Source organism: Meleagris gallopavo, chromosome 8 (genome assembly GCF_000146605.3).
Source record: "Meleagris gallopavo isolate NT-WF06-2002-E0010 breed Aviagen turkey brand Nicholas breeding stock chromosome 8, Turkey_5.1, whole genome shotgun sequence".
NCBI lineage: Eukaryota > Metazoa > Chordata > Aves > Galliformes > Phasianidae > Meleagris > Meleagris gallopavo.
In genome coordinates, this window is record NC_015018.2 from 3,195,016 (window position 1) to 3,203,350 (window position 8,335).

At 43.4% G+C, this 8,335-nt stretch overlaps 1 protein-coding gene across 5 annotated transcripts in view; it reads left to right on the forward strand.

Moving 5' to 3' along the window:
* PCDH15 (protocadherin related 15) overlaps positions 1-8,335 on the forward strand; it is a 566,546-nt gene that overhangs the window by 163,540 nt on the left and 394,671 nt on the right. For 3 of the 5 annotated variants that reach the window (XM_031554340.1, XM_031554338.1, XM_031554339.1), the window contains exons 1-2: positions 2,937-3,037; positions 4,364-4,492. The exons of 1 other annotated variant lie outside the window; for it this stretch is intronic. The gene's annotated coding sequence lies outside the window, so the exon portion shown is untranslated. Of the gene's footprint in view, positions 1-2,936; positions 3,038-4,363; positions 4,493-8,335 lie in introns of those variants that run through there. One more of the 5 variants, XR_004160438.1, reaches the window with a different exon arrangement.

Consider the following 8,335-nt stretch of genomic DNA (forward strand, 5'->3'; position numbering starts at 1 on the left):
CAGCCTGGTCTGCTGGTTGGTGACCTGCACATAGCAGGGGGTTGGAACGGGGTGATCATTGTGGTCCTTTTCAACCCAGGACATTCTGTGATTCTATGATATGATTCTATGTGGACATACTGTTAAAGCCACCATTGCTTTTCTAGGCAAATTAAAAGCTTTATTTAGAAGCTTCCCTGCTTATCCTGGGCTTCTGACTCTCAAGGGCCAGTGACTAATTCAGCATGGGTGTTTTATTAAATGTGACTGCTTATAACGTCATGCCGACTTTGTAAGACCTACTTCTTCTGAATTATTTACAGTTACTGCAAACATTGTCATCACAACCAAAGGTGGCTTCCATTGACCTAACAATCTTGTTATTTTTACATGGTTAGACTTCAGAAAATATATTCTTAGTGTTTTGCTGTTAGATAGTTCTGAGCATATATAGCCGTATCTGTACTAGAAGTTGTTCCGAATCAAGCTAAAGCTCAGACAGAGCAAGCCATTCCTCCTGCATCCCAGAAGACCTTCAAAGGGGTATTTCTGGAATACGGCATATGGAAAGATAGACGTGCTAGCCTTCATCTTTCCTGGCCATGCACATTGGTGCTTTAGCAAGACAGATTTGATATTAAGTTAGATATCCCTTTCCCCATGCTCGGCCCATGTTTGAGAATACTGCTTCTCATTGTCTCTTGTAGTGCTGTCATTCTCTTGAGAGGTTGCTGCCTGTCCATCTGCACGAGTTAGCAGTAATGGCTTGGTCTGCAACACTGAAACTTCTTGTGAATGATTCCTTTGTGCACAGACTCAGCTTCCTTCTGTGTGATTTCTTCTCAGACTCTTTCGGATCCTTCTTAAGACCTTGCTCATGTTCCTTTCTGCAGCACGATGGTATGTGATGTGGGCTTTGTCCTCTCTGCCAGGCTATGACAAGGCCATTTTGTGTGTCATTCATACGCAGGTGTGGAGGAATTCAGGTCTGAGCCTTACCTTACTTGCCCTTCTCTTGAAACTATTACTAAGAACGGAAAAGAAGCAACTTAGTACATTTGCTAAATAAGTGATAGGTTCTCCTGGAACATTCCCACACTTGTATAAATCCAGGCTGTCCCCCTGTCCCATCACTGGAACATATAATTAAGTATCTAGAAAAAGAGCCTATACACATATATATTACTCATTGGCAAATCTCTATCCTAAACATCCAGGCATAGCCAACACCATCTCCTTCATTCTCCGTGACCTGCGAGTCAGCAGAGTGAAACAGCCCACTGCCTTTTATTAGCTGCAATGCACTGGGCATGACAGCTAAATTAAATGCCAAGTTTGGGAGAGCAGTAATTCAGCTCTTGATTGAGTTATGTACCAAACGTGTCATCCCTGTCTTCCAGAGAAACATGACCTCGTCAGAGAAAATGTCTTGCTGTGCCTTAAAATGAAAGGACCGTGGAGGTCGCTGGTTGTTCAAGGCTCCGGACCCTCACCACCACCTCTCTACGTTTCCAGAGTTGTCAACAATATTGCTTAGGAACTAGAGAGGAGATGAGAGTCCACATCTATGCTAGCCCCACAGCCTCACATGCACATGTGGCTGTTATTGTGATGAGCTGCCTTCACAGCAGAGAGAAAACTGGTTTTAAAAGTTCTTTCATTGCTGATAGTTTGGGTAGGCTTGGGTTTTTTTTGCCTTTTATTTTTTAAGTGAAAAAATTAGTCTTGACGAAATCTAATTTACTTCTGCTTTGTGGCTTTATGAGTTGCCCTAAGGATTTCTGCTTCAGCGTGACCAGCCCCTGGTCATGAAACCTTCCTCCTTTTCACAGGGAAATGCTGTGGATGAAGAGTTACCATCTTCACCTGTGCTGTGCTTTGAAAGCAAGCATTGTTCAGACAGTCGCAGTGAGATCAGGACTGGCTTCAGTTACTGAACTTAATGTGGGCTGTAATAAGATCTATCTTACTTGTGTGTTTGATGTGTAAGCTGCACCAAACCCCTGAAGTTGTTGCTCCCATCTGCATACAAGTACTTCTGCTCTACTGATATCCTACTTTGCAAGCAGAAACTATCAGACCTGGAACTATGTTGCCTTTGAATTTGAAACTCAGATCAGTCTTTAATGATCAGGTTATGGCATCAGGCTTCTTCCTGACAGCAATTTCAAAAGTGCATCTTTAGTATGCTCCAAACAACAGCCAGAGATGAATTAGGAAGTACAGAGCTCAGCTATGTAAGAGAGATCATCAGGAACTGCCTTTTCTGATGATTATTTTCACAGATTGACTGATTTATTTATTTACTTTCTTATTTTACCAAAAAAATGCAGCCAGGTGTGTGGGGGAGCTGGTTGTTCAAAGGCAAGGCTACAAATGGCTGGAGCTGAGGGCAGCTCACAAAGCAGGAGCTTATCCTGCCTTAAATACAAATTTACTTAATTCAGCATCTCATTCAGCATGTTCTGTTGTCCTTTTTTGCCTTTCAGCTTTCTCAGGAGCTTTTGAAATGCTAAAAGGCAAAATGCAGCAAAGTAAAACACAAGAAGAAAACACTTGAAAAATAAAACTGGTAAAGGTGTCTTTGCCATTGAAGGTGATTAAGACCAATTTAGACAATATTTTCCATGCTTCTGGTAGCCCTACAGGAAGGCTCTGCTGTGATCTGTAGCACTGATTTTAGGACAAACTATGCTGGTGTTGGAACAGAATTGTGAAATCTTTCTACAGCAACTGCAAAGTTCATGTTTCTTGCACATTTGGGATGAAGAAAGGTACAGTTGTGACTTATCAGGTGCAGGGGAACTGTGAGGTGATGGCTTAAACTGGTGATGGAGCACATGGTGAAGGGGTGAGGCTGGCTGAGGGAGCGCAGGCAGATTGCTTGCACCTGTGCTCCCCAGGTGACCAGAAGGGCTGGACACTGATTCTATTCTGTGACTCACATTAGGGCCCCCAGGGCACATAAAAGGGCCAGCCACTGAAGGGAGAGCATCTCTTGGGTCTGGGCTGCTTGTGGAGGAGCGCTGTGTGACTGGAGAGCTGCATCACCAGTTAGGTGAGTTCAGTTCTTTTTTCTGTATGTGACTATTTGCCTACCTGTGAATACTTAGTCTGGTATTGCCAGCAGCCTGTCAGAAGCATTTTTGCTTCTTTTTCGGTAGGAAATCAAGAAGGCAGAATATTACCTCACGCTTAAAAGCTGTCTTGTACATTATGCTCTCTTGGAAGTATTTTGCTTGTTTGTAATCTTACTTTGTGAGGCCGGCAACTCCACTACTATCATCGTAACCCTTTTGTTGTTTTCTTACCTTGTTGCTCCATTCCTTTTTGTCCCTTCCTTGTTTGCCGTTAGCTGTAGCAGGAAATTGATAGGGGTAGGTGTTTTGGGTACTGGCCCTGGAAAGGGTGAAGCATTAAAATATAATCAACTTCTTGTTCTGATATTTTCTCTGTTTCATATAGATCAACGTGTATCACGTGTATTGAGTGAGATCTACGTAACAGATCTGCATTAGTCATAACTGCAGTATGAGTGCAGAGTGCATTTCCTGCTCTCCTTTGCACATGCAGCTGTAAACTTTGGCAGATGTGTTCAAGAGGCGTCTGGATGAGGTGCTATGAGATATGGTTTAGTAGTTTGTGGTAGCAGTAGTGATAGGAGGATGGTTGGATGAGATTATCTTGTTTCTTTCCAACCTTTGTTTTTGTGATTCTATGAAAGGACCAATGAAAACTACTTTCTGACTTCCTGTGGCAAGCTTGGTCATCTCTTTCCTCCTTGTACAGGCGGAATGTGTTAAGGTGCTGGTATCTTATTTATTCAGCTGTAACAGCAGGTTGTGCCTTCTTTTCTTTGGCCAGTTTGCTTTGAGTGGATGTTCTGCTTTTTCTGAGAGGCCTGAAAGCCAGTGTATGTTCAAGTTGTGTGCACAGGTGGGCCTGTAGGAGCTGCAACTGCTGGAGGGGCAGGGACAGCTCAGTTTTGCAAACTGCTCTAACGAGGGGAAAAAGCTGAATCTAAGTAGGGGCTAAAATCAAGTTATTGAGAAATAATCCCAGCTTGGGAAGACAGAGCGGTTGTTTTCCTTACCTATATCATAGAAGTGTTGCACATTCCATCTGGAGTGGTACTGCAGCTTTGTACTGGGCTGTGGGCAGGCTTGGTTTTTGGGTAGCTCTGACAGGTAAAGCCATCTCTGTTTGCTTGCTTTTCTCTAATGGGGTTGGCTGTTTTCAGGTTAAATCTGGTTTGTTTTTTATTTGCTATTCATAATACTTAAATAAAGACAAATAATTTTCTATATAACACATTTAAATGAACATAGTGATTGTTATTCCTGCAGTCTTTACTCACAAACTGCATTTTTTTTAAATCTCTTAGTGCTCCTTACTGATTGGATATTGTTGGACCATTCTCCCCCTGCCCGCGTTGAAGTTATGTCTATGGCTGGCCATGTTGTCTCACAGAAGCACTTCTCCTGAGCAGGGCCTGAAGTTCTGCCTATGCTTGGTTCGTGCTGCTTCAACTGGACTCAGATTTTTCATTGCAGTGTACAGTCATGGTCTTCTATACTCCATACCTTCCCAGCATCTCTCCTCAGTACTGAGCAGACCCATCCCTGTGCCGTGCACGGGGTATTGCTCCTTATTAAGCACAGGCCTTGATGCTTACCCATCTCTTGGGCTGTCTGGTGAGCAGAGTGGGTCGAAATAAGAAATCTGAGTGGAAAGGAGTTAAGTACTTGTCCACTGAAAATGTGCAATGCCTTCATTTGGATGCCTGACTTGTTTGGTTTTTCTTTCTGTTTGTTTACAGTAATATTTTAACTATTCTGTATTTCCTAGTTGAAGTAAAATATTTATAGAATGAGCTCTTGTTTTTACTCTAATAATTAAAAACAAAACAAAACAAACAAACAAAAAAAGCTCTGAGCAAATGGCTTTAAATATACTGCAATGCTGTTAGAGCTCCTAGGAGCTTGTTGCCAGTGCCGTCAGCCTCAAGGCACTGGGTCATTCTGGGTACTACAGTGGGGGAATGGGGATGGAGTTAATGCCTGGCACCAGGGAATAAAACCCTGGTTGAGCCTAGAGGCAGGCAGTGATTCCTTACTGTGATGTTCTGGCATCACTGTGGGTGGATCTTGCAAAAATGGTTTGCATGGGCAGCAAGAGATCAGCTTTTTTAAAGCTATGTGCATTCAGGGAGGGAACTTGCCTTGAAGAACTGGCAGTTTCTCTTTGTGGAGATGATGACTCTGGAGGCAGTGGACCTGTGTTTACTGTGGGTGCCCTAAGCAGCCCTGGGTGCAGAGAAGCAGTGTCCTATGGGTTGGCTGAGAGACAGCAGGTGCTGGTGCTGGAGGGGAATTAAGCAGACAGCACACTGCTAGGAGACATGAGGTTGCTTGTCCTAGTGCTGACGGTAGGGGTTCCAACCCAATCGCACAATAATAGGAGCAGGTAGTTCCTGAATATATGCGGAGAAATGGATAGATTGTGAAGAGCTGCCTCTGAGAAACAACCATTACTGGATTGAGAGCTTGTGGGCTAAAATAAGAGACCAGCCCAAGAAGGACCTCTGGCGATCAATGTCTACCACAGGCCTCCCAGTCATGGAGAGCATGTTGGTTAGACCTTACTTGAACTATGAGAGGCATCACCCATCAGGATGAGAGCATGCGAGAATGATTTCAACCTCCCAGACATATGCTGAGGAAAAAAAAATAGTGAGCTGGAAGCCATCCAGGAGACTCCTGGATTGATTTGAGGATAACTTCATGGTCCAGGTATTGGACAGACCAGAAACAGCTGAGATGTTACTGGACCAGCTGTTTACCAGGCCCAGGGCCCCCTGCACAAGGAAGACATGGAGGTGTTGGAGCAGGTCCTGAGGAGAGCCTGTGGTAGCGAGTTGGAACTAGATGACCCTTAAGGTTTCTTCTAATGTAAGCTATTCTATCATGCAGGGATTATAATTTCAGTTGTAAATCATAGTGTGTGAAGGCAGAAGTTCATTTTGCTTTGATGAAACTTGTAGGACATTAATGGTGATGGTGGAAGAGGGTTTGTGAAGCCCTATCTGATCCCTTTCAGTTACCTCACTTCTCAGTTTTTATTTATTTATTTTTAATGACCACAGTAACTATGCTTACTAGGAGCTTCTCACGTAATTTGCTACTGAGAGACAGAAAATAGATTTGGCATTGTTTCAGACTTTTTGGATTAAATGTTTCCATTTGCTAATGACATATCTCCTCCTCATTATGCAGCAGTAGATTCACAGGAGCCTTTCTCATGTAGCAGTGGCCTGTGTAGCCAGATTGTTTTCTGCTGCAATGCAGCTTTATTGCTATTGTTGTTTTTTTTCTCTAATTTTCTGCGTAACCAAATGTGCAAGATTTCTGAGGTAAAAGACCATGAAATAGAGCAAATCTCTCTCAATCCTGCCAGCTGCTGCTGCTGTTCTCTGCAAGGAGTTGCAGGGCAGCAACTGGAAGGAGGCCTGGTGGGCTGAGAGAGGGCAGAGCTGATACAAGAAGGCAGTGTTGGTTTTTATTCCTGTGGATGCAGTCTGAAAAGTACTGCCTTCGGATTCTGAAGGATCAGGATTTTGCGCCGGGAAAGCCTCACCTGTGGTAGGTTTCAGCTTCCTGTCTGGCAGGACAGAGATCGTCACTGCTGTACTTCACTGCTTTAGTCTTTCAGCATGAATTTCCACAAGTTAATTCTTGCAAGCAGGGCCTTTCCCCCCCCACATTCTGCACCATGAGGTGATGTGTGTAGTCTGAATGTCTGGGAGGGACAATGCAAAGTAAGCCAAGCCAGTGACCTCCCAGTGCCGGTGGTTCAATTTGTACTAAGCTGAAATTTGTGTGCAAAACTGCATATTTAAAACATAAACATTTATATTTGCTCGTTTGGTTCAAATGAAAATCTGCTTTGTTACTACTGGAATGCAGCACGGCTCTGGGATTACTCCCAGAGGAGCAAGCTGTAAGCAGATAGAGAAGCTGGATCTGTTAAAGAAACTTAGTTTGTGTACAATTATGTGGTGGTTTTCCAGTGCTGGAGAGAGCAAGTCATGTCCTTTGCTTGCATGCTGTTCTGTGATCTGCTTTTGGAGGTGCTCTAATTCTGTGTGCTTGGGCAGTTTGTTCAGCGTGAGGAAGCCTGTGTGCCTGGGGGAGGCAGTGACTGGCTTGCACTCAAGCAAAAGATTTCTGTAAGCAAGAGTGTTAATGAGGTTACAGAGCAGTAGAGGTATTTTTAATTGTGCCTCCCAGGCAGCCCTCTTCTTGTCCATTTAGCACCTGCAGAGGTGCTACTGCTGCCATTGGTAAGGTGAAGCCCAGCACCTTTCCACGGTCCCCAGAGCAAGATGTGGTCTTTGATCTCAGAAGCAGTGTAGCCACTTGTATCAGGAACACAACTTCTGTGTGATTTAGATTACATCTGAGATGTACTGGGTAATGAGAGACTCTGATTGGCATTCATTAGTTAGGTCAGCACCAGCCTTCCTGCTTAAATCGAGGATTCAGCCTCTCATCCCTCTTGATTCTTTGTGGTTGGCAGGGGAGAATTTTGCCAGCCATTCAGACTTTGATTTAATCTTTTTGAAGAGTACTTACAGGCAACTGAGAAATCGGTGTAAAGCTGCTTAGTAAAATAGAAGCAGCCTTCTGAATGGAGGATCTCGTGACAAATGCCATGTAACCTTTTTTAGCTTTAAAGAACACAAACTCTGATTTCAGAAGAACCTGAACTAGCAGCTCTTCCATCCTCAGAAATGAAGTATACACCCTGAGTATATGTACTATTGGTACACACAGCTGGAGGCATCTATGCTCGCTGTTGGAAATCTAACAACATTTACAGCCTGCCCAGGGCTGTCTTGACCCAGAGCTACTGCTACAAGGTCTTGACACACATCTGTTTCTTCTTTCCCTTTTTCTGAGATTTTATTTTTATTTTTATTTTTTTTTGAATCACAATAGGTTCTTTCTCGCCTTTTCTATTTGTTTCTTTTATTTTCACTTTTGACTACTACTTGTTTTTGTGCACTCCTTACCTGTTCATTTCTATGGAAAGAAGTCTGTAGGCAGAGTGCTGTCACCAAGAGGGGCTTTCTCCAAGAGAAAAGGGTTTTTCTCCAGGCTCCATCAGCAGCGCTGCTTCCTATCACATTGACGTGTGACTGATATGGGTAGAATTTGGCAGGCTTTAGGGAAGCATTAGTGAAAACTGTCATTGAGGATGTATCTCTAAGTGCTTGATTTTAGAAGTCCAATATATACCCATTTAATTTCTTCAGTTAGAATTAAGGTAACTTTTGGCTGTTGAATTGCTTTTT